General features: G+C 41.8%; 1 long non-coding RNA gene across 3 annotated transcripts in view; it reads left to right on the forward strand.

Moving 5' to 3' along the window:
• The window catches only part of LOC118527507 (uncharacterized), a 95,799-nt gene that overhangs the window by 15,841 nt on the left and 53,061 nt on the right, over positions 1 to 26,897 (forward strand). The window contains exons 2-5 of one of the 3 annotated variants that reach the window (XR_004913141.2): positions 14,156 to 14,319; positions 16,343 to 16,529; positions 17,980 to 18,068; positions 24,667 to 26,718. This is a non-coding gene — a long non-coding RNA (uncharacterized LOC118527507). Of the gene's footprint in view, positions 1 to 14,155; positions 14,320 to 16,342; positions 16,530 to 17,979; positions 18,069 to 24,666; positions 26,719 to 26,897 lie in introns of those variants that run through there. The other 2 variants (XR_013449775.1, XR_004913140.2) reach the window with 2 other exon arrangements.

Genomic DNA, 26,897 nt, shown 5'->3' on the forward strand with positions numbered 1-26,897 from the left:
TGCTCGATGCAGGATTGGCAAATCTTCAATTTGTAGAAAACGCAGTATCCACGCAGTGCAAGAAAGCAAAGAGCGATAAAATGATATATGCCTCTCCAGATACTTATTGAATGAATCAGTGAACTCAAATGGAGTAACATTAATAAAAACCCACATAGACAGATGTAAGTGTCTTATCTATGATGGCTCTTGGGTAGATGCTGGCCTCAAACAGCAGTTCCCAAACTCCGCTGTACATTAGAATCACCTGGGGGATGGCCACGTGAAACCCTGTATCAATGAAGGCACAATATGTGGGAATGACAAAGAAAAACCTGCATTTTCTTAAGATTCCCAAGTGATTCCAATGTGCAGCAAAATCTGAGAACTACCATCCTAGTAGCTGTGTGGTGAGACAGACGAGTAGCTGAATAATCCTAGTAAGTAATGATCTTTGTAACATATACTATAAAGTAAATGCAATGTTTGGATTTCTAAAGGAACAAGTTTATGCACGTACTTTAAGGAACCAGTCTTACAGCTATCTGCATTCGTATTGAGTTAATTTTATATGGTAATCCCAAAGGAGTGAAAGATACAAAAGCCCTCAGTGTGCAGTGTAGGAATTTGACTGTGACCTAATGTCTGCAATTCTTACGAGGGGTTCCAGGGGCTAGTATTCCAAAGAGTTTATCTGCCCGTGGTAAACACCATCTAACAGCGGGAGATGAAGTCTAGAAAGTGCAAGGAGGTCGAAGTCCACCTAGGAAAAGGTAGAGGTTGAAAGAACATAAAAATCAACTCATGGGACAAAAACTATGAGTTTCTGGTAGGCTTAGGAATTTAATAGTAGAATATAAGGTGACACGTTATGTTCTGCACAGTCACAGAAACCCCAGGACATGGCACTTATATAAGGAAAAAAAAGAGTGATGGGATGGGGACAGGTGGACGCAGTCCCTGGTCACCTGCTCTTACTACGCACCAGGTGTTCTCTGCATGTTCTCATGATTCATCTCACTCGAGGCTCTGTAAAGTAAGTAGGATTGTTTCCACTTGGCAGATGACGAAACGGAGGCTCACAGTTTCATTTCCTAAGGTAATAAAAGCAGAGCCAGGATTCAAATTCAGATCTGGGTCTGTGGTTCAGATCCTGTGCATTGCAGGGAACCGTGGGAGCCTGTCCTTCCCCTGCCAGGACTGCCAATTCCTAATGTTAATGAACAGCGCCCAGGGCCTCCGCCCCCAAGGCTGCCTTGGGCAGCTGGGTGGAGACCGGGAGAGATGTGATCTACGTTTGAGGAAACTGGAAAAGCTTAGGAAGACACTAGCACAGATTTGAAGAAACGTCAGTGACTGGAACACGTAAGGGCCTCTGACGTCAGCATCTCCCCACTGAGAGCAGCTTAGCCTTAGAATGTTCCTCTGGAAGCCGGAGAAGATGTTTGTTCCCTTATTTGCAGAAACACTTAGGGAGAGAGAAGGCAGTCTGTGGACTGTCTCCTCGGACATTTTTAGAACTTGCGCCAGCCATGGGCTCCTGCTAGGCCGAGCTCCCGTGACTCATGGCTGGGCCCTCAGCTCTGCCTAACAACTGCTCCCCCCGCATCCCTGGCTTGCATCACTAGCTTTCCTCACTCACTTTCTGCAGATTGCGTCACACGAGTGGCTTACGGGCAAGGTGGCGTTTCACCAGGGCAGGTCCAGGGCAGAAACTAGTGGGCCACTCTGACCACAGTCTCCTCTTCCTCCAGCTCCCTGGCTCTCAAGACACCACTTCCACTGCCTTTTCTCCCCATGTGCTACCCCTGTCCTGGCTTCACTTCTCTGTGCCTGCAGGCCATCCCCGCACCACGTCATGTTACTCCTGGGCCCCCACGTCAGAATCTCTACCCTGCTGTGTTCTTTCTCCACCCGAGCACCTGCCGGGGTCAATCCTCCACACCACCCAGCTGCCTGCATCTCTACTCCTGCAACCTCTTGTGGAAGCTCATGTGAGTGCGCACGCACACACACACACACACACACACATTATGCAAATTGACATTACTATAATTCCTTATTCGGATCTGAGCTGGATATTCACCACCACTTAACAATCCTTTGTATTTGAGCCATAGCTGTATGTTAGGTACCATAGTACTACTCTGGAATTGGAGGATAGTTGTTTGAAAATCACTTCCCCTTTGTCACTGTCTTCAGATTCTCCTCTAACCCTAACTCCTTTGTAGCCACTTTCGTGGTCTTGCCTTTCTCTTCCTGTCATTTAAAGATTTCCCAAAGTTCTGTTTTAAATTCTCTCAACTTTCATTTTGTTGATTTTGTTCATTTTCTTATGCCTCCGTGGTACGCACTGTCATCTGCCCCAGTGTTAATCTCTATGGCAAGTCTTAGTATTCTACAGCCGACCCACCTGGCTTGAACAACGAAGGAAACAATACTCACCTCATAGGTGTCTGGGGCTGTTGAGAAGATTGCAGGTGACGGCTTGCATGGAATGCAGCTTCTGAAACAAGGAAGGGCTCGATAAATGGAAATTATTGCTAGTGGTCTATATACGTGTCAAATTCCCAGGTTTTCCCTAACACAGACAGCAGAGCCTTACTGGTATGATGCAGGAGACAGCCAAAGTGGATGGTGAGAGACCCCTGCCTATTAACTGGTCCCAGCAGGTTGTTTCTAGACCCCAATTCTAACCCCAAATGGGAAAATTTGAAGTGCACCATCCTGTATGCGTATGACACCAGCCAAGAGTAGAAAGGTATGTCTACTGTTTCCTTAATTTCCAGATAATGTTTAGCCCACATTTTGACTATGGATAGACAAGGAATTAGGAAATGTTGACAGTTGTACCTAGATTAAAAAAAAATGTGGGTTCCAAATGCTTCAAATGATCACGACCCCATGATGCTTAGCCATGGTTTTTATATCAGGCACACGCTCACTAAAGCTACAGTGGGCAGGGTTCACCCCTCGCTAGATTCTAGGCAAGGAGTTTTCTAGAGGCTTTTTTCTCACTGTTTCTCAGTATGAATTTGCTGTTGTAAATGGATAGGCAACATCTATGACCATAAAAGGACTTACACATGAATGCAATCTAAAGGAGCATCTGCTATGAATTTCTTCTCCCTTCTCAGACAAACAGAAGCCCGATGGGGCCATGAACTCTAGCTGGGATGTGATTTTATAGAAACCTGAATTGGTGATCGTTTATCAAAAGGAGTGATCCAAAACATAGCATCTCCATGGGATGGTAAAAAACAACGTGACAGAAATCCACTTCTAAGACTTTATTAGGGAACCCATCAGAGATGCATGCAAGAATTTATGAGCATTCATATCAGCATTCTTTTACAATAACAATAAATTGGAAATAGCTGAATATCCAAGAATAGGACATAGACTCAATCACTTGGACAGCCATATGACTGACTAAGAATTGCAACCAAATGTGCTCAAATGCTTACATGATTCCACACAGATAGAGGAAAAATGGAAAATGCACTAAATAATCTCAATGTTTTCTTGGCAATAATGCTATTGCACACTAAATGGACTACTGTTTAGTGTAACCATAACTTTTATGTGCACTGGGAAACCTAAAGATTCATTTGACTCGCTTTATGGCGGTGGTCTGGAACCAAACCCATAGCATCTCTTAGGTATGCCTCTATTTCAAATTACATTCATACTCTTAACATTAGTTAAGAGTCCTCTCTTAATGATTACAGTGGGTCTAGTGTGCCTTAGTGAGGGGGGAAGACGGTAGCTTGGGTGTTCATTGGTTGAGAATGGGAAACAATGCAGAATTTTTCCCAATGCAAGTCATGTTATCCATGTAAGTAAGCTAAGTGGTTTTCTACCTGTTCCCACATTTTCTATATACTGCCAACGTCTGCCATTTTGTGTCAGGGCACAAGAATTCGAAAACATGCTTGGAGTTCACAAACCCATTCTTGGACGTTTGTTTTTCTGGCTCTGCATCCGGCCTCCCTTTTCGTGGCAAGATTGGTTCTTAGCTCTGATTTGGGATTACTGACTTTCAGCCATTCCCTACCCCACCGCACCCCCTTATTTTTCCATTTTGGTCTCAATGCCCCAACTTGATCTCAGATGTCCTATTTTGGCTTTCATGGACAAGTCTATCAATGTCATGAACAAGTCTATAATAATGATTTTTGGTTGCTTGTTTTGGTCGGGCCTGAAGCCACTTCTGCACTGTGCACACGGGCGGTCCCCTGGGCAAGGGGAAGGCCCTGCCATGGGCCTAGCAGCAGGCTGCCTAGTGGGTCCCGACCACAAGTCTTTTCCAGCCCTATATGGGCAGCTACTTGACCATGTTCCAGGCCATGAACTGCACCCATGAGCTGACTTCCACATGTTAGCTGTTGTTTCCAGAGAACACTGGGGCTTATGCCTGTGGTACAAACAACACGAAATTATGTCCATTTTGGGGAAAAGTAAGTGATAGCATGCACTCTCCTGAATATAGGCCAGTGATTTGAGCTTCAGGGTTCTCTTTAATTGTTGTTCTAGGGAAAACTGAAGCAAATTATAAGTTCTCAGTTATTCTTTTATGGACCAGAAAGTTAAGATGCATGTACAACTGCCTCCCCAATATAAGGAAGTGACATCGATTCTAGGAAGAAGAGAAGCCCATCTTCCCAGATGTTTCAGATGTGCTACCCGCTATGTGCATGCCGTAGAACTTTAGCATTCATGACTTTAATCTCTACAGTTTTCAGCCAGAGACAGTGACTCACCGTGACCCGTAGTAATTAAAGTTTTGAATAATAAGCTATAGTCTGGCCCATTCCAGTCTGAGCAGCTTAAGCATCCAACAGAAGGTTCGCTCTTCAAGGGCACAGGCTGATTCTATCTTGCTTACAGTTGTACGCCTCACACACAACACAGCATTTGATGTGATTCATGTTGGCTGAGGGAAAAAAATGAATGAATCGGGCTTTTTTGCTTATTGCTCATCGCTATGTGTAACTCTCCTCTGTTAATAGATGATCTGTTGCGAAAGTGGTCATGGGGTGAGAGATAAAACTTGATAAAGCCAATTAACTTTTGTTGTGAAACTGCCCAGGAAACTGAAGCTACTCCCTGGAAGTGTGATATCGTAGAAAGTATACATTTATACTCTCTATTTTTAGTCTGCATTTATGAATTTATCATCATTCATCCAAGATTTTTTTTTCCTCTGGATGCTTCCTCCATGATAGGTATTAAGCTAGAAAATGGGGAAATGGGGCTGAGACCACTGATGGTCTGTTATACTCTAAAAATCATTAAGTCGTGGATTACTTCTTAGCTGAACCTTGTACCTGAAGGTTGTCTTCATGTGTCTGTTGGGGTTTGGGTTGTCAAGTGGGGCATGGGTAGAGCTGGCAAATGGGACAGTCTTTCCAAATATTGCAGTTGCCTGTTGAGAGGCATTTGGTGGTAGATTCATGTAGGTTACTGGTGAGATTTAATTTCTGGAGAACACAGAGTACTGTGTGGGTAGTTGCAGTAAGCCCTGTGGGAGTCAACTGAATAGCCTTTCCTTCCTTCAGAGGAAGGAGACAGGAGAGAGAAGAGAGAGGGGAAAAAAGGGAAGAAGGGCTGGGGGAGGGTGGGGTGTAGGAAGAGAACAAGGAAGAAAAGAACAGAGAAGAGGGCAACTAATTTATATCAATAGGTTAAAATTCCCACCTTCTCCATTTTGTCAGCATTATCAAAACCTTTTCATTATGCTTAGTGAGTTAATGGTATAATTGACCATTAATCTGGAACAAAAACCAGAGGTCCAAATGAACAGGACTGTTTTCTACATGCTCTTTCTTCACAATTCTTTCTTGTCCTCCTGGTCTTTCTCAGTTGAAAGCTCAGGGGACTTTTCCTCAAACTATCAGTAGAGCAGGCCCCCCGCCCCCCCCCCCCAGGCTGCATACCCTCATGAAGAGGCCTTCTTGCCTTGGACCCCTGTCTTTTCACTAAGTCTCTCCTTCACTTGAACCCTCTATGCTCTCCAGGTATCCCCCCATGCTTAACAGCAAGGTTAACTTCTCTCATTTCGAACTAAAGATGAACAAGATTTTTTGCTCTCCTTAATTCTTTGTTCTACTCCAAACAACCAGAAGCAATCCAAGCTATTTTATTAAACAAGTAACAATCCACATAAACAAGATATAACAGTGACCGAAATGTTAGCTTCTTGCCATTTTGGGAAATCCACATGACTAGGCCCACGGGTGTAATCACTATGAAAGTAAGCATAAAAGGTTTAAACTGCTATGTCCAGGGAGAATGGGAAACAGCAAAGGGTCTTTTGTTTCTACCCAATCTTAGGGATGGCATAAACTAGAAGCTGCCATTTTAACAAGGATCAGGAGCTTATATACAAGTCCACACAGGGCCCCTTTGAAATGTGGGTTATATGGGTGACCAGTTTTATGTTGTAGGGTATACGGAAGCAGAGTAAGTGTTGCTAAGGCTTAGCATTGCATGGAGCTCTGTAGTAGCCAGAGACTAGGTATGTAGATGCTTTATTTAGCATCTGGCACAGCTGGGCCCTTTGTGGCATTGTTGAAATACTACCTCACAGCTTTGGTAGGTGGGTAAATACTGTCCTGAGCCTGAACCCTTCCATCACCCTGCTACTACAGCCCCTGCCCCCCACCTTCTCAAAACTCCTCAAAATCCAGTGTCTAAAGAGATTACATCCAGGACTGGGCCTTAGCTTCATGGTCTGTGCCCTGTCAGGTTATTGCTAAAGCTGTACTGTTTGTAAAATATATTTTAATATCACTCTTGAAAAGGATTATTCCAATGCCATGGCTTGACCAAAAAATAATATAGAAGAAACAAAGAGGATTGGAAGAAATTGGAAGTAAAATTATTGTATCACAATAGTATCATTTCCCACTCATGAGGCAGGATGATGAATCCATCCCAGGGCCAGACTGTATATTATCTAAGTCTTTTAAAAATATTACCTAGAGGGGCACCCAGCTGGCTTAGTTGGTGGAGCATTCGACTCTTGATCTCGGGATTGTGATTTCAAGCTCCACGTTGGGGCTGGAGTTTACTTGAAAATGAAATCTTTGAAAAAAAATATCACCTAGATTCCTGAAATAATCTCATGGTCTGTATCACCCCAAAGAGAGTCAGTCTGCTTATCACTTGATCCGTGGTGCCCAGGACAGGTTGTGACATAGAGTAGATGCTCACAGGGTATCTGTTGAATGCATGGTGATAGCATGCATTATTACAAAGGATTATCTCTCAGCATTCTGTGTATTCTAAGAGAATGAGAACACATTCCGTAACACAGACACGTATTTATTCAGTGATTTATTCAAGAGGTAGTTATTGTTTTACTCTAGGCTAAGTGCAGAGACTACAAGAATGTGGGGCAATTTTTATCCACCCATTTTAGAGATGATTTGCTTGAGTTGATGGGCCTAGCAAGTGAAAAAATCAATCTAGAACCCTAGTCTTCAGTCAGAGAGCCTTTGTTGAAAAGTGTCTATATTTACCACTTCGGCTGTGCTACGACTGTTTATATGTATTATACTTCATTTGCAAAGATGCGACAGACTCTCTGTCTAGGTAAGTGATACCGACTTTGAATGCTTTTTGGTTTGCTTGCTTGTCTGACTATAGATGTACATAGCTGTAGGCAACACGTGTGTTTCTCGTAAATGAAATGTAAACAGAAATTTTATCAATCCAAACATGCTTTTAGTGTAAAAAAATGCTCTTTTGGGGAAGATATTGTGTCTTGTTTATCTTAATCCTCAGCGCCTAGGATGATGCATAACATGACGGTGCTCCATATTAATGGATCTATGCTTCCATGGATCAAGTAGGACTCCAATAACGCCTTCCTTGGATACTGCTGATTGCTGTTTTGGGGTCCGATTTACTCAGGTTGTGAGAAGTGGAAGGTGTAGGTATCAGGCTGTGGGCGTGCTGATCTAAGCCCTCACTGCTGACATGCTAGGAATTCTCATTCAACATTCACGGCAATTCAGTGAGCACCTTGGGTAGAGTGAGGAATGCAAATATGGCATAGACTGGACTCTGCTCTCAAAGAGTTTGTATGTGGATGTGTTATAAGGACTGAGGTGGTGAAGTGTGAACTCATGACTTCATAGCACTCAAAGAAAATCATAGAATTCCACACCTCAGAGATCTCACCTCCTTACAAGAACTTTGACTCAGATACTCTTCAGGTATAAAGAGTTTCATTCAGATTTCTCTGGAATGATGGAAATGCACTATATACAATGTAAGGACTTCTGAAAGAGGGTTTTCTCGTTCCTCTCTCTTCCAAACCACAGCCATTAATTAGGGAAAGAAGCAAATTCCATTTTGCATCCAGCCGGATCCTTGTCCCAACCTTATTTCTCACCAATCAGAAGTATGATCAAGTAAAATTATGTCCTAGTGGCAAGGGGACCCCTTCCCCGGTCCTATTCCCCAGTCAGCCCTTCCCAGATCTACTCTGGCCTCCCAAACCTTACAATGCCATGATTCCTAGCAAACATCTGAGGGATGGGAACTCTGACATCATAACAAGAATCCTTTCCTAAATTGAACAATACTTACGAATGCGATATAGTCACCCTCAAAAGAATTCATTCTCCAGTTTAAAAAATTCACACTGCGTTTCTCAAAGGGAGTCACACTTCGCGAGTATAAGAGCTTGTTATGTGTTATTCATACTTCTGCACTCCATGTTCTGGCCCAGAGTTCGAGAATGGTAAAGAAATCAGTTTTTTGGTTTTTTTTTTTCCTCTTTCCTTGAAAAATTCAGCGACCCACTTACTCTGATGGCTCTGTTAAGTCTATTGGTTGATTATCTGAACACCCGCTGTGGCTTCCTTTGTAACTCTCCATATGGATGGAGCCAGCGAGCATGAGTCCAAATGAAATTACCTTTATCTGCTGTTTCCTGTCCTCTAACCAAATGTTCTGACCGTATGTTTGGTTTAGATGAGAGAGGCTGCTCCTTCATTTTTTAACAACTTGTTTTTGCTAGAATGTGGTGGGACAATTTGCCAGGTGTCACATGCAGAGCATAACCTCATTTCCAGGGATGTGATGCAAACTTGGCTCTTGAGTCACAGATCTTTTTTTAAACAATATTTTTAAATGCAGGAAAACAGATGAAAGGCTGCGTATCATTTCAGTAAATGCTCTTTTTTTTCCCTCTAGCCAAAAGTAGTAACTCAGTCTGGGAATTCCAGGCCAAAACTTTTACCCTAACAGCCTTCACGTTAGGAAAAAAAACAATCACAGCGTATGTTTTGGTTGGGGGCAGATGTTTAAGTCTCCACGAGTCTCGCGCGGGCATCCTGTCTTGGCCACTGTCCGTTGTAAGCCTCGGATGCTTTAGCAAGATTCTTCCTTTTCTGCATCTAACCCATGCCTTTTAACCTCCAAGATGCTCCCTTGGTGGCCCTCAGCCCCGGACTCTACCTGCAGGAAATCGCTGTGCTTTTTTTTGCTGAATGCGAAATTGCAGCTCCTGTCTCTGTTTCATGAATCAAGCTGCCCATCTCCTGGGCTCTTCCTCGCATCCTGCTCTTTGAATATTCTCTACGCTCACTGTCCTTGCATTTCATGACAACAGCTACCATTTATGAAACTCTTCTCTCAGAGGAAGTTAAGCACTGAGGTTAAGACCACAGGTTCTGATGGGCATGTTTTGAAAGCTGAGGATGCTACACGCTCACCTAAACTCTCCTTCCTCAGCTCCCTCATCCTCTAAATGAGGCTGACTATTTGACCTCCCTCACAGCACTGTGTGAGAACTGAATCCATAAAGTACGTGGAGTACTCTTCCTGGCAGATAGGAAAGCAGGTTAAATGTTAGCTGTGGTATTATTACCACACTCAGGTTTTGTGGTAGCAGACCTTAAGATGGCCCCACGGACCCCTCCTCCTCTGTGATCTCATCTTCTTGAGTGTAAGCACTTCCAACAGACAGAATATGGTTAAAGTGATGGGCGTCACTTCTGAGATTATGCTAGAAAAAGACTGTGACTTGTTTGGAACTTTCTCTCTAGCTGCCTCTTGGATTGCTCACTCTGGGGGAAGTTGGCTGCCATGTTAAGGAGACAGCCCCCAGAGAGTTTGTTGTGAGAGCTTGGGAGCGGACCCTGGGAATGCCCCTAGGGATGGCTGTAGCTCAGCTGATGCCTTGGTTGCAGGAGGGTGAGAGACCCAGCCTAGCTGCTCCCAGACTCCTGGCCCACAGGACTGGTGAGGTAATGAATACCTCACCATAATACCAGCTGTTATGCTCGGGGGTGATTTGTTACACAGCAATAGGTAACTAATACAAGTACCATGCTACTCACTTCACGTGAGACAGCCTCTTTATCTTTGTGGCCACTGAAAAGGCGAGGGCGTGTTACCCAATTTATGAACGAAGCAATGAGGATAGGTGAAGTTAAGTCTCTTGACCACACATAGGAATATGCAGTGAAGCCCAAACTTGGATACGAATCTTCCCATCTGCCAAGCTCATCCACTGGGTTCTATTGCTTCTCCCATGAAGCAAATCAGTTCTTTCTTTCAGTTTTTCATTCATGCAATCAACTAATTAACCCATCCTTCATGGATTCATCATGCCAACATTCATCGATCATTCATCAGTCCAACAGTAATGTGCTGGGCACTGCTCTGAGGGTGACAGTGATGAACAAGATTAACAAGATTACTGCCCTCATAGAGCTCCCAGCCCAGGGATGGCACTCAAGTGAAAGACATGGAAATAATAATTTCACGTTATGGTAAGCCTGTGGCTCACATAAAGAGTGTGGCAGGACAGGAAGGCTTTCAGAAAGAGCCATCTAGGAGAATGGGTTTCTCTCTCCTTCATTTCCTCTTCTTTAGTTTTCTACTGCATCTTTACTGGTTCTTTAAACTCAACCCCCAACCTCAGAACCTGTCCTACCTGTCCAGGCTTAGAGCTGCCTACTGCTTGGAGACACATTATGTTCTTCTCTGATGAGTTCAAATAGTTCACATTTGCATCAGCCCTTCAAGGTTGCTCTGTATTCTCTTTCATGAATTTGAAAATATTTACCCAATTTAAAAGACCACAACATTTTCCCAAGCCTTGTTTTCTTTCCATATGCACCAGCTCCCCCAACCTTATATCGGGCTTGTCCCATCATTCATAAAGGGATTATAATTGTAATATTACAAATGTAATGTGCATTGCCTGATACATAGAATGTTCTAGAATGACATGTTAATGTTGATAAATGTAAAGATATTTGCTATCCAGTCACTACAGCTCATGATAATGTTGTATTTGAATGACAGGGGAAATTTAAATGTACATTAAATAGTAAGAAATAACTCCTTTTTCTTTTCTTTTTTTTTTTTTTTTTAGAGTTTTGAGAGTAAGTGTGACATAGTTTGCTTTACTTTTTTTAATTTATTTTTATTTTTTTATTATTATGTTATGTTAATCACCATACATTACATCATTAGTTTTTGATGTAGTGTTCCATGATTCATTATTTGCATATAACACCCAGTGCTCCATGCAGAACGTGCCCTTTAATACCCATCACCAGGCTAACCCATCCCCCAACCCCCCTCCCCTCTAGAACCCTCAGTTTGTTTTTCAGAGTCCATCGTCTCTCATGGTTCATCTCCCCCTCCGATTTCCCCCCCTTCATTCTTCCCCTCCTGCTATCTTCTTCTTCTTCTTCTTTTTAAAACATATAATGTATTATTTGTTTCAGAGGTATAAATCTGTGATTTAACAGTCTTGCACAATTCACAGTGCTCACCATAGCACATACCCTCCCCAATGTCTATCACCCAGCCACCCCATCCCTCCCACCCCCCATAACCCCTTTTTCTTATGGGAGCTTCCATTCTGGCCAGAGCCCTAGCTCTCGTCCTAACTGTGAAAAGTAGGATATTAGTTAGAACATATTTTAGCTAACGGTCCATTCCCTGAACATAGTCTTTCAGAGAGAGACTTTCAGCTCAAAACATAGTATGTTGTTTGAAGTACGGATAGCTTTCAGGGCACCTGGGTGGCTCAGTCGTTAAGCGTCTGCCTTCAGCTCAGGTCATGATCCCAGGGTCCTGGGATCGAGTCCCGCATCAAGCTCCCTGCTCAGCGGGAAAACTGCTTCTCCGTCTCCCACTCCCCTTGCTTGTGTTCCCTCTCTCGCTGTGTCTCTCTCTGTCAAATAAATAAATAAAATCTTTGAAATACAGATAGCTTTCATTTTAAAGGCTTGGAAAGTGCTATTAAGAAGGACCCATCCCACATATTGAAGATGGGAGAGGCTATGAGAGGCTGGTGGGGGAGACAGTGGGAGAAAAAGATGGGAAAGGAGAGAAATGATGGAAGGAGCAGTGGTCCAAAGGGGTCTTGTGGTGAATTACATTCTTGCAGAGCAGCTGCAAAGACAGAGGAAGAGGTGCTTAAAACAAAACATGGATGCCTTCCAAACAAATCTTACGTATTGGCTCAATAAAGAAACATTGACACATTTGCAGCTTTAATATTATTCATAATCTTCATGGAAATTTGGCTTAAAATTCAAGCTTAATTTCTACACTCAACTATGGTCATTCCTTATGCAGTAATTAAAGACTTTTTTAGCGTGAATTCAATCTATCCCTGCAATATGTTCTGTGGGCTACAGCACTACCGAAAACGAATGTCCCCCTTAATACAAACCGGGATATTAAAAAATGGTTCCTCAAAAAATTAAAAATAGATTTATCATATCCAGCAATTGCACTTCTGGGTATATACCCAAAGAAAATAAAAACAGGATTTCAACGAGAAAAAAAGTGGTTTATAAATGAGACTAAAATGTAAGCAATCTGGCCTGAAAATAAGCATTGTGGTCTTACAGCTATTGAAGAAACTATGTTAGCTGGAGTTCACAGCTGGTCTTTTAATTGCTGGAAGCAATGGATTGGTTAAGTAACTCAATTTTAAATTTACAAAGTTTATCTGTTTAACCACAGTGGAGAACAGCGTCATGCTGAAATGGTGGCATTTTCCGATACATTTGGCAAATGTACCTCCAGTGAGCTTACAAATTGCAGATGATGTGTTGGGCTTCCCACAGTGATGTCCTATTATCTGTGTACACCCTCAGAATTTAGACTGAGGGCCCTGTTAGGATTGATGACTGGGTGTGTCAGTCAGGATTCTTCAGAGAAACAGAACTGTGTGTGTGTGTGTGTGTGCGTGTGTGTGTGTAGAGAGAGAGAGAGAGAGAGATTTTAAGGAATTGGCTCATTATTGGCTTATGCAATGGGGTGGGGGGGGGACTGGTGAGTTTGAAATCTTTAGGGCTGGCAGGTGGAAACTCAGACAAGAGTTGAGGGTGTACTTTTGAGTCTGAAATTCCTAGATTAGAGCAGCAGGCTGGAAACTCAGATCGAAACTGTCTTGAGGCAGAATTCCCTTCTCCAAGAGACCTCAGACTTTTGCTTTGAGTCTTCAACTTACTGGATAAGACCCATCACCATTATTGATGGTAATGTCCTTTACTTAGTCAACTGATTGTAAATATTAGTCACATCTACGAAATGCCTTCACAGCAACAGCTAGACAATTGTTTGGCAAAACAACCGGGTACCATGACTTATCCAAGTTGACAAATAAAATTAACTATCATAACTGGCCTCTAGGACTGACCACTGGCCAGTGGTCTAAGGCCACTGGGACTAGGCCTTAGACCTAGGAATGGCCACTAGGACTAAGACCCTAAATAATCAGGACACTGTGGCCACCTCTTAGCCCCTGAGTCTAAGTGCCAGGTGGGCTCATTGTTCAGGACTCAGGGACGCTACTCCCAAACTGTGGCCCTCCAGCGTTCTAACTGAAGGGCCCTGGGGCCAGTGCCCACTGCTGGATCCCGCATTCCAGGTGTCTCATCAAAACTTGGAAATGGCCCCAACATTTCTCGGCTTTTCAGAGGCTTTCTCTTTCACTTCTTAACCTCCCCACAGGCAACGTCCAGATGGTCTTGAAGACTGGCCAATGTCTTGCGGAGGAAGCCCTGGACTCAGTTCTCCAGCTTTTCCTTCTCAGAGGGTCCCTTGGCCTCCAAGGTCTCTAATTCCTGTCAGTCCAGCCTGAGGAGTTAGCCAAAAGCTTTGTTGCTTTCTTTGTCTCCTGCAGGTGGCCTGAGCCTTCTGCCTGCCTCCAGCACCTCTCTCAGTAGAAACACCCCGAGGGAAAAATGGATGTCCCATGGCGGCTCCCATCTTACTCCGCATTGCCTCTTTCTCTGCAATTTTGTCTTCTTAGGTTCTGGTTGCTTGACCATCATCCGGGGCCTTCAAGTAAGTGATTTCAACCATTTTATCTCTTTGCTGTTTGTCCTCAGTGGGCATGTGGAGCTGTAAGCTATTCTATCTTTTCTCCTCTCTTTTGTAGCCACCACCATTTTATTAAAATCCATTGAATTCTTTAACCCATCTGGCATTTATTTTGTTATAGGTTAAGAGATAAAAGTTTCCCCCCAAGTATCTGAATTCTCCAGAACTAATTTTTCCTTTTCTGTGCACAGCTGTAACCGTTTCCCCAGGTTCTATTCTATTTTCAGTAACTTCATATTCTAGATATCCTGTGTCAGAAGGTAGATGGTTTGTTTTTGTTTTTTTTCTATTTCTGGGTGATACACTTTTTCCCCTCTAGTTAGTTGTTATTATGTTTTCGTTTTATTGTATCATGAACATAGCATGCTTTCTGTTCTATTTCTACCTTCTGGAATTCATTGATATCATTTATAGCTTCACGTGTGCTCTATTATTGCCAGGGTTTTAGAAGCAATCGGAAAGCATGTGCAGTCTCTGTGATTTATAGAGTGTGTGTGAATGTGCGTGAACATATAATCTAAATTATTCTGTTCCTCTCTTTCTCACATGTTGTGAATTTGATCTGTCTCTGGCCGGGAGATTTTAACCTGCTTATCACACGCTTACTTTGTGAATATTGATGTTACTATTTGTCTACGTTGTGGGTTGGGTCCTTTATCATTATATTTAGCACTTTTTTGTCTCTTTTAATGCCCCCCCTGCCCCCCAGAAATCAACCGTTACATGAAGACAATATTCCTTGCAATAGGTAACTTTAGCTCATTTGTCTGTATTTGATGACACAGATATGCTAGGTCATATTTTTGTCTTACTTTCTGGTTTCCCCTCCTCTTTTCTCTCCTCCTTCTTTTTAATCTTTCTCTATATGTGTCTAGGTTTTATTTAGTTGAAAAGAGAACAGAAAACCAAACACAAACCAGTGAAATTATCGGAAGGAACACACATCTGATATAGACCATTAAAAGGACATTTTTTTTTTTAGCTGTTACTTCTCCCCCCAAAACAGGGTCAGCAGTTTTGGGACTCCCCAGTATTCAGTCTCTTCTCCCTGCCCCACAGATTGACCACTTCCTACAAAGACACTGGGTCTGCATGTTTCCTTTTCCAGTTACCTCTTCTCTGCTTTTCCATGGAGCCAAAGAAGGTCAAGGAAACTCGGGCTCTGGCCCTCGTGCCCACTTCCAGAGGACGTTGACTGGACCTCCCAGGTTATGCCACCTCCTGGGAGCCCTTGGTCCACCAGCTTCAGTGACGTCCCAAAGCTGGGCTTGACCTTCCTGACCTTTGGCAGAATTTCCACTTGGGTTTGGGTTAGAGATATTTCATAGTTTCTTCAAAGACCAAGTTTGTGATTCTGCATCTCACTGTCCTTGAGATATTTGTGTAGTATCACAGAGAGAAGAAGTGATACATCTTCAATCTCAGAGAAAAGAGGAGATACATCTTCAATCTGAAAAATAATAGTTAACATTTAAATAGAACTCAGGGGCACCTGGGTGGCTCAGTTGGTTAAGCGGCTGCCTTCGGCTCAGGTCATGATCCTGGGGTCCTGGGATCGAGCCCTGCATCGGGCTCCCTGCTCCACAAGAAGCCTGCTTCTCCCTCTCCCTCTGCCTGCCTCTCTGCCTACTTGTTCTCTCTCTCTCTATCTCTCTGTCAAATAAATAAATAAAATCTTTAAAAAAAAAAACAAAAAAACCAAAAAAACCCATTTAAATAGAACTCAATGGTGGGATGGTATAAAGTACTGTTTTAAGCATTTTAAAATAGATTAACTCACAGTCTTTAAAGATGAGGAAACTGAGACACAGAGAAGTTAAATAGCTCACACGAGGTCACAATGTTAATAGAGGAGCCAAGATTTGAATCCAGGCATTTGGGTTCCAGAGTCCATGGGGCAATTTGCTACTCTGCCTCTCCATCCTGTCCATGTAATAATCCACTTCCCTGGAGCAATGAGATGGATCTTGATCTTCTTCCATTTCAGCAATCCAGTAAAAGTTGGACAACTTTCTACTTGTCGGCCATAAATTTGTTTGCGGATGAGTGATGGAGCAGTGTATGGTGGAGAAAACAGACTTCCATCTGGTCGCTCTGGTATCAGATCCCAGCTCTGCCTCTTGCTAGATCCAAGCCCCGGCCATGTTGTTTAACTGAATTCTTGGTTTCCTCATGTAAGTGTAATCCGAATGACACCGGGCTCCCCTCTCCAAAGTCTAGTCTCTAGTCAGAGAAACACGGTCGATTGCCTATAGTAAATAGCTGGGCTCCCTCAATGAAGGGCAAAGGACAACACAGTTTGGAACTTAGACCAACATTTCTTAAAAATCCTTTTTTTTTCCCCTAAACATTCTTTTCCCTAACAATGTTATGAATCCTTAACTTGCTCTGAAATCCCTATTCTCTCTCTCACTGTAGACTCTCAACCCCAAATGCTCTCTCTAAACCTCCCCCGCCATTGCTCCTATCTCTCCTCAATTCCTGTCTCCTGTTTGAATCTCTTTTATGTTTCTCTTTCTGGAAGAGTTCTCCCCCTCCCTTTCAAATGCAATATACCTAACCTATTCTTTGACCGCTGGAATTCTTGGAAGTCATTTAAAAACGAGGAAGTGTTTTCCTAAATGTTTTCTGAAGACCAAGTTATTTTGTAGTTTTAGCCAAAAAGTGTCTTTTTTTTTTTTTTTTGGTCACAGAATTCATCTAGCATTGGTAATTTTTTTTTTTTTTTCCACACAACGAATTGGAAAACCAAAAGTCAGCGACTGGCTTTCTGGTTGGATTTCAGGTGAGATGTGCTTAAGGCCAGAACTCTTCCTCAGTATTTGATTTTTCCAATATTTGTGTGTTTTTTGAAAATACATGGATAGGTGCCGCATTTAATCTGCTGGTTTATTGTGTCATAATCACTTCTAGCCTTTTAGAGTGGCAAATCCTATTTTACTTTCTTTTTTATTTTTCTTTATTTTTAATTTTTTAAAAAATTTTTATTTTATTATGTTATGCTAATTACCATACTTTACATCATCAGTTTTTGATGTAGTGTTCCATGATTCATTGTTTGCGTATAACACCCAGTGCTCCATGCAGAACTTGCCCTCTTTAATACCCATCACCAGGCTAACCCATCCCCCCACCCCCTCCCCTGAAGCATTGGTAATGGAGTATCTGGCAATCACTAGGAAATAATTCTGTGATTGAGTTTGGTGCTCCCCACACATGGATCATTTCTTATCTGTAGTATGTCCCCAAATGCAGCTTCATTTTCCAGATACCTTGATGCAGAATACAATTTTTCATCATTAGGTGAAAAAAAGAACTTTCTATCTACTACCCCATATTCTCCTTAAAGAGCCAGGATGAAGTGTGCAATCTTAGGATTTCTCTTAGAAAGGAAAGGAAGGAGAAATATGAATGACCAGATACTGAGTTCCTCCTGGCAGACAGACAGAAGGACAGGATGTCAAGATCCATAACTGAATATGTCTTATCCCTGCCAAACAGAAAAAGGATAATCATGCTTATTTTACACTATTGTTAAGATTCTCATGTGAGAACATGCATAGTTACCTGGAATAACATCAGCATATAATAGGAACTCATGATGTCTTAATTTCCTTTCTACAGGAAGAAGCCAACTATGCATAAAAGCAGAATTACCAACACTCATCAAGTCAGTTCAATGCTTCAAACACTACTAGTTGTCTACTAAAGAGGTACTAGATATCTCTCCCATTTTGGGTTTTAAGGCCGCAATAATCAACATTAGATTTTTCCTTGAACACTGCGTGAGATGCCTCTATTTCTTCCTTCCTTCCTTCCTTTCTGAGAGAGAGAAGGAGATGGACAGTGGGGCAGAGGGAGAGGGAGAGAGAGAATCTTAAGCAGTCTCCATGCTCAGTGGACATGGAGCTCGATCTCTCCACCCTGCGATCATGACCTGGGCCGAAACCAAGAGTCGGCAACTTAACTGATTGAGCCACCCAGTCACCCCGAGCTGCCTCTATTTCACACTTCCTGAATTATCTCCTAATCAGGCTTGCCAGGTTTTTTTCATCAACTGTAGCAACAAATTAAAGCAGGCAGGCCTGGGGCGCCTGAGTGGCTCAGTTGGTTAAGCGTCTGCCTTCGGCTCAGGTCATGATCCCGGGGTCCTGCTCAGCGGGGAGCCTACTTCTCCCTCTCCCTCTGTCTTCCGGCTAGTGCTCTTGCTCTCACTCTCTATCTCAAATAAATAAATAAAATCTTAAAAAATAAAATAAGGCAGGCAGGCCTATAACAGGTTTTTAGAATCACTTGTCAGAGGAATTGACCGATACCTTTTTATGCCAACAAACACAATCGACCAAATACAGATTTAAAGAAGGGTAGGGTGCCAGAATTCTTGAAAGGTTTTCTTTTGTAAAAATAGAAAATCTTCATGTGCCTGTGGGATGATTCATTGACATATGCAGAAGTCTTCAGTCGAATAGCACTGTCTGTTGAGAATCAGATCAGTCTTTGCTAGCACAGTTTAAAGTTGAGTGTTGCGAAGTTGCAGACAGGTGTCAAAGCTATATTCTGAGTTTCCCTTTGTGCAAGTTATCTGTCTATTCCGAGGCTGAGAATCAAAGCAGACTGTAGCTACATTATTTTTATGCATTGTCAAAACAGAACCAATCCCCGCAGACCATCCATTTTTCCTTACCTACAAAACTGAAAAAAAAGGTGCCCTTTTAATTATTCATAATACTTAACATTTAATCCTCACAGCCCGGTGGAGTAGGTGTGATAGCCATAATTTTACTAGAGAACTAGGTCCATATGGGGTCTAAATAATCAAACTAGAACTAACCCAAAGAAATGCCACAATGCTTCAAAGTTCTGATCCATCCCGTCCTCAACGAAGACCAGATACCAAGAACAAGGAATCCGCCCCAAATTTTCTGATTTTTCCAAGGGTAATTGTATTTATACTTCTAAACCTATTTATTTATTAAGTCATTCATTCTTTCTTATTTTATTTTACTCTGTTTTTAATTTTTTCTATTCCTTGACTGTCATAGATTCTATTTATACTACCTTCTGTGACAAGTTGTCTTTTATTTGAGCCAGATGAGTAATGATTATTATATCTTGTCAAAGTTGTCTCACTCTCCTCTTTGATAAGGTCTTGAATGACCGTTCCAATTATGTGGTTAGTTTTAACTGTGTCATCCATATTCTTTCATCTTTTTTGGTGCACGACATTGGCCAGGACTAGTTCTAGAAGTTATGATAAGTGTTAACACTTCCCTGGTCTAATATTTGAAGATTTATTTAGTGGAAGAGATTCTTTCACATAATCCATTCCTTTTGTGATTTTCATAAGCCAGGGCCATATCATTTTCAGGCTTTATCTTTCCAAAATAAAACCTTACTTTTGATGTTGTTGTTGTTTTAGGGTATTCTTTTATTAATTCGGAACTTATTTCCTTATCTATAAAATAGAAATACAAGTGGTACTTACCTTACATGGTGATTGTGGCCATTACATTTAATTAGCTGACTTCTGTAAATTGTTTACCACAGCGTCCAATTTATAGTTAGCATTTAACAGTATTAACAATATTAATAGTATTATTATGTCCATCAACAATCAATCAGTCAAATATGTATTAGGGTTGTGCCATTTGCAGCTGTGGTGTTAAGCCTTGTGTCTACAGAGATGAATAAAAGAATACTAACAGCCTCATGGAGCTGATAGTCCAGTTGCACTGTCCAGTGGGATTTCTGCACGGAAGGAAATAACATATACCTGCGTGGGCCAGTACAGTGGCCACTAGACACGTGTGCTATTGAACACGTGAAATGTGACTAGCATGATGGAAGAAATGAAGTTTTAATTTTTTTTTTTTTTTTTTAGAGAGAGAGCATTGGGCACATGAGCAGGGTGTGGGTGGAAGAGGCTAAGACAGAGGGAGAGAGAGAATCTCAAGTAGGCTCTACACCCAGCGTGGAGCCCATCAGGGGACTCGAGCTCATGACCCTGAGATCAGGAGCTGCGCTGAAATCAAGAGTCAGAAGCTCAACCATCTGAACCACCCAGGCGCCCCAAAATGAAGTTTCATTTTATTTAATTTTAATTAATTTAAATTAAATAGCTTCGTGTGGCTTAGTTGGACCATGCAAATCTGCACCGTGGAGAGGACTATATAAACAATCTCAGTGCAGTAAGTTGAGGGCTATATTAGAGGCAAATGGCAATTTCTGCAAAACACAAAGGCAGAAGTGACTATTTTTCCTTGGGAAAATCAGGAAAAGCTCCACATAAGTGATGACATTCTAGTTGGGTGTTAAAGAATGTGTGGGGTTTTTTTAAGAGGAAAGGTGGAGGGAAGGGACTTCTGGACACAGGGAATTTCCTATATAAAGGCACAGAGCCTAGAAAGAGTCTGGCGTACCCAGGACGAGTTGGGTTATGTTTCTTTAATCCTAAAATTGCTTGCCCATTTTGAAACAAATCTGCAGATTTTCTGCCCACTCATCAATGTAGCAGTGTTGCTGCATATAGTTTATTCTCAGTCTATGTATTTGCTACAATGATAAGTTAATAATCAGCAAATTGGAGGGTTCCTCCAATCTGCAACCTTGTTTCTCTCCTCCAAAACATTTAGGGGTTAAATAAAGGTGACCTCAGGCATAATCTTTATGGGACTCCGATTCTTTCCCTTCTCTTTGTTTTTTTGTCCCTAAGACATTTCCTTGCCTTTTTATAATGTGATTCCGTCCTACCTTTGCCTGCTCCATTCTCCACATCCAAATTAATGCCATGACCTCCTCTGATGACGTGACATCATTTTTGTCCCCACCCACCACCATATTGACTCCACATTTCTCCAATCATAGCAGCGTGGAGACTTCGGTGTGGTTCCTCCTACGCCGAGTTCCAGAGTATATCCTGGTTGTATTAGACCATTCAGATCATTTTAGTCCTCTTCACCACAGCTCTGGCCTCAGTCTGTCTTGTGGCACTGCCTCGCTGGACTTCGGTTTAATAACTGTGAGAAGAGATGCTCTCTCTGTCTTTGGATGTGAACCAAGTCATGTGGCCACATCCTCCAACCTGAAGGATGGAGGAGGGCTTTGCTGAAAGAACTGCAGAGAAATGGAGTTAGCACATTGATCAAAATGTGCCTAGAACCTGATTATCTACACACACCGAATTTCCCTTTATCATTGGGCAATTTTGACTTGGATTTTCTATTATTTTCAACAAAGCACCCTAACATCTATGACGGCTTAGCTAGACTAACCTTTATTTCTTAATTGACTTCTGGATAAGTTCCCCTAGGATAGGTCTTCTCTGGTCAAGAGGTCTATTTCATCCTTGAAATAGGCAAGAAGTTCCAAGGTCAAAAAGTTAGCAAGCCCAGATATTAAGTCACATCTCTTATTCCAATACTCACTTCTTGGCCCCATCTCAGAGTTAGAGAATATCACAGATGCAAGAGAACCCAGAACACATCCTGATCTGCATGGCTGACTTGGTAACTCACAACTCCTCAGTCGGTCTTGATCTAAGGCTGGTAACTCCTCTTCCTTTGCCCACAGACTTTTCTAGAAGGAGAATCTGTCTACATAGGATGCCAGAATTTAAGAACTACTGGAGAGTTATTTTAGGTAACGGAGCATAATTTTGTGACATAATACTATGAAATAGTGGCAAATATTTATATAAAATGTCCCTTGTGCTAGGCACTGTTCTAAGCACTTCATATGACTCATTTAACTCATATTTAATCTTCATAACAAACCTTTTAGCAGGTACCGTGATTATCTACATCTTATTTATGAGGGAACTGAGACACAGAGAGGCTAAATAACTTGGGCAGGGAGGGTGACACAGCTAGTAAGGAGTTGACCCGGGCATCAGATCCTGCCAGCCTGGTCCCAGACTCTAGCCTTAAAAAGTACATTAAGTCAGTAAAAAGAATTCTTATATCAAGTACGTAACGATGAATCTTACGCAGGCACCATTGGAAAAGTCCATAAATTTGAGTTTTCTGGTCTTCCTCATGAACCATCTGTCCACTCAATCCCATACGCCTTGGACAACTTCCATTTACAAGGTTACTAGCAAACATTAGGTGTGCCACTTTTGGAGTGGAAGAGTATTACTTTGTGGAAAACTAACCAACTTATTTGTGGCTTCAAGACATCCGAGCCTCGGTCTCAAAAACTCTAACTAGGACCAGTAGCTCATAGCTGTGCTGTGATCAGATGTGTCTGAACTTTGCAAAGAATATGTAGGCAGCTCATCTCTGTGGGAGTTTGATTCTTGAGCCTCAAGATTACTTTCCTGACTACATTTCTTCAATGCCAGGATGATATATCATTTTCTTTACTACAAATAAATTTGTTCTCAAATACACATGCGATTTCCATGTAATAACAATACACACTCAGAAGAATGATGAATATGGAAAAGACAGATAATACCAAGTAGCCACTTTGGATAGATTTTTAGGCATTATCTACTAAAGCTAAAGTTATGCTTATTTTTAAACATCTAAATATCACTTCTAGGTATACAACCAAGAGAGAGGCATACCTATGCTCACCCCAGAACAAGCACTAGAATGCCCATTGCATCTTTATCTGTAAAAACCCAAACCTGGAAGGAACCCCCCCCCCCACGCCATACACAAATATCCATCAGTGCAGTAGGTAAACAAATGGTGCTCTATCCAGACAATGAAATACTACCTTGATCTGCAGATATCTGCAAAATATACGGATCAGTCTCACAAACAGAAGCCAGACCAAAAAAGAGCACCTACTAGATGAGTCACATTATATAACATGTAAAAACTGACACATCTTGTCTATGCTATCAGGTTACTCTTGGATGGGCAGGGCTGGGGAGGTGACACCAGGGGGTTTCTGAGATGCTGGAGTTATTCTGTTTTTTAATTTGGGTGCTGATTACATGGGTGTGATCCATTTGTAAAGTTTATTTGACAAATAAATTTAAGCTGTGCACTTAGGACGTACGTACTTTTCTGTAGGTATATGTCAATAAAAGCTGTTTTTTTTTTTTTAAAGATTTTATTTATTTATTTGACAGAGAGAGACAGCGAGAGAGGGAACACAAGCAGGGGGAGCGGGAGAGGGAGAAGCAGGCTTCCCGCTGAGCAGGGAGCCCGATGCGGGGCTCGATCCCAGGACGCTGGGATCATGACCTGAGCCGAAGGCAGTTGCTTAACAACTGAGCCACCCAGGCGTCCCAATAAAAGCTGTTTTAAGAATAAAGTACACACATACTGTCTCAGTAAACTGTCCAGACTGTGGGACTGCCAAGACGGCAGGTTTGATCTTGCTCAGAGAACGAGGCCTTGATTCTAAGAAAAAAAATCCTGGCCAGATTCCAAAGCCCTTTAACCAAGTAGAACCAAATAGACCAAAGTGAATATTTAAAATGTAATCAACGTATTTTTCAGATTTCTAAAATGTTTGGATTAAAATAAATAAACAGGATTTTCAGCTAGAAAGATTGTCCTGTTTTGACCTCTGTATTAATTTTCGGGATAGCTGGATTTGGAATTTTAAAACTTTGATGTGTTCCTCTGGGGGAAAGATGTGTTTGAGTTCCTCTATGATGGTGTTTCTAACAACATAACTTGGAGCCTGCATCTTTTCTGAAATAAATAATGTGTGCTTAGTTTAGTAAAATTCTAAAGCATTCAGGCCTTTTTCAAACCAAGAAAAGTGTCATATATTGATAAATAATTCAGATCGCCTGTTCTCTTAGTTTTGTGAATAGCACACAATATTGTGATCAATGTTCAGGATGCTATTTCTCTTACGAATTCAAATTCAGCCACCATCTATTGGAAGCTTCCTTTGCCATTCTGGATATTTCATATTCCTCATTTACTGAAACATTTATTGCAACTAGGTAATGTGGATATTTATCCCCATTATACAGAGAAAGAAGCCGAAGCTATTGAGATTGACTCGTCCAGCTGGAAGTCTGACTCTAAATCTATGACTTCTCCATCAGGCTGGTGACCCTTGGAGACTGTCTTCTTTTAGTGACTGTCACTGCTGAGAAATCTAGGAGATAGGGAGCCTTATGCTGTGCTCCCTGAGGCACCATCCTATACTCATGAATCAGTAGATGTTAGCATGGAAGAAGTGGGTGTGGTGAGAAGTTATGGGCCCGAGAAGGTTATGGGCACACAGAGAACATTTGCTAAGCATTTCTGTTCCCTTCTAATGCGGATGAGGGCTCAGCAAACAAAATCCAGTTGAAATTTCTTTCTTTCTTTTTTTTTTTCTCTTCTGTATCAGACCCACTTTTGACTACCTTAATCCGGGGAAATTTAACAATTCTTTTTCATCCACACAAAATGTTGATAAGAAGGAACAAACCACGGGGACCTTTTGTTCTATGATCTTGACCTTGGAACTGTGAAAGAATGCGTTCATATTTCTTTGTCAGAAAATCTGCTGGAACTGAAGAGAGAAGAAACTGAAGGCTGTAAACAAAGTTCAGAAAGACACACTTGGCTTCCAGGAAAAGATCCACTTGGGCTCTGCACTCAATCTGGGTTGAACTGGCAACTTCAACATCTCTGGGAAGCCCCTAAGTAGCTTGGAGAACTCATGTTGCATCAAAGGGTAATTGCTGTCATTTGAAAGAATTAATGTTTGGGTTCTTTGGGTGATATTGTGAGAAGAAAAATATTTATTAAAGATTGGCCTGTGTATGTGTGGAAAAACTAGACCCCAAAGACAATAACAAAAATACTAGTGACCTCCACCCCTCTCCCATTAGGAAGAGTAGTGGGGGAGAAAGAGCTGTTGGGATGACAGACATTTTTATTCTTTGTGCCTTTCCCTTTAAAACAAAACTGAGCTGGGAAATGGAGTAGGACCACTTGGGTATGTATGTATGAAATCCTGCTCTCGGATCTCTCCTTTGCTCTTAGAGCCTTAGCCCTCCCTGCTGTTCTCACTTCCAAAGTCATCCTGCATGGATTCACTCTTATTTAACCATTTGTGTCTACTGAGCCTTCTCTCCATCTTCTGTTTCTCTATCTTGAATTTGAATTGAGCAATGACAAGACTTTGGTTTGAAAGGTCAGCCTTCAGAGGCTTCTAATTTACTTCTAGATTCCATGACTAACCCCCAAATGATTACCATAAAAGCTGATGCCAAAAAGTTTCCCCCAGAGAGGGGTCATGGTTCCTGGATGTTGTTAAGCCCAGGCCTATCATTCAACCCAAAGCTTTCTCAGTTTATAGATCTGCTTACATTGGTTGTCCTTTTGAAATTAATTAAATAAATCTAATTGAATCAAGTTGAACCAAATTACATGTGGGGAGCGCCTGCCCAGTAAATGTTCATTGGGTGAATGAACAAATTGGCTTCCCTTCCTAAACCTGGCTCTGTGTCTGAAGCTGAGAAAAAGTAGTTGACATTGACACTTCCTTGCTTGGTCCAGAGCTTGTATGCAGCTCCAGATCTCTAGTTATTTCCGTTGTCAATATTCTTCTAGATTTCTTTAATGAAAGGATGAATTTGATGAATATTCAACTAGCTCATAGGAGGGGTTGCAAGCTAATGTTCCATGGGCCAAATCTAGCCCCAAACACATTCACTGTCTTTTAAATTTTTTAAAATTAGAATTTATGAGTCAGGAGATTTTACCTAAAAAGACAGGTTCTATCTCTTCTTGCACCAGGCCTGTAATTTCTCCACAACATCACACAGGTGGAACAGAATATCTGTCTATTGTAGACAAGACATGAGCCCTATGCTCTCCTACAGTACATGTCTGCCCCAAGAGGCATTCCCCTGAATGATTTCATTTGCATGGCTCCTGTTCATATGTATAGTAAATGCATATTTCTCTGTTCCACCAATTCAGATGGACAGTTGCATAATTTTAGAAAAAAAATGGAAGAGAGCATATGTTTATCTTTTAATGGGAAACAAGTTTTTACAAACATTTCATCATTTTTCAAATGCCTGACCTCTTTGGACATTTCAATTTTCAACTCTTGCCCTACTGTCTTTTTTCTGTGATGGAGAGTCTATGCTTTTCGTTTTTGGGAGTTTTACAAAAGCCAGATGGAGAGAGGAAACTATGGTCTGCAAAATAAATCTTCTTTAAGAGTTTTAACTTCCGGGGTGTCTGGGTGGCTCAGTTGGTTAAACGTCTGCCTTCAGCTTAGGTCATGATCTCGGGGTCCTGGGATCAAGTCCCGTGGCGGGCGCCCTGCTCAGTGGGGAGTCTGTTTCTCCCTCTCCCTCTGCCTCCCCCCCCACTCATGCTTCCTCTCTCTCTCTTCCTCTGTCTCTCAAATAAATAAATAAAATCTTTATAAAAAACCCAAGTACGTTGCATTAGTTGGGTCAAAGTACAAATCACCACTATAGAGATTAGAATGTAAAGTTGTGTGGATATCTGTTTGTATCTTTTCTAAGTGATTACATTTACAAGCTTGTTTGCACAGTTAATACAGCTTCTTGAATTTTACCCTGCTCTTTTATTTGACTTTACCTATTATTTGAA

Source organism: Halichoerus grypus, chromosome 7 (assembly GCF_964656455.1).
Source record: "Halichoerus grypus chromosome 7, mHalGry1.hap1.1, whole genome shotgun sequence".
Taxonomy (NCBI): Eukaryota; Metazoa; Chordata; class Mammalia; order Carnivora; family Phocidae; genus Halichoerus; species Halichoerus grypus.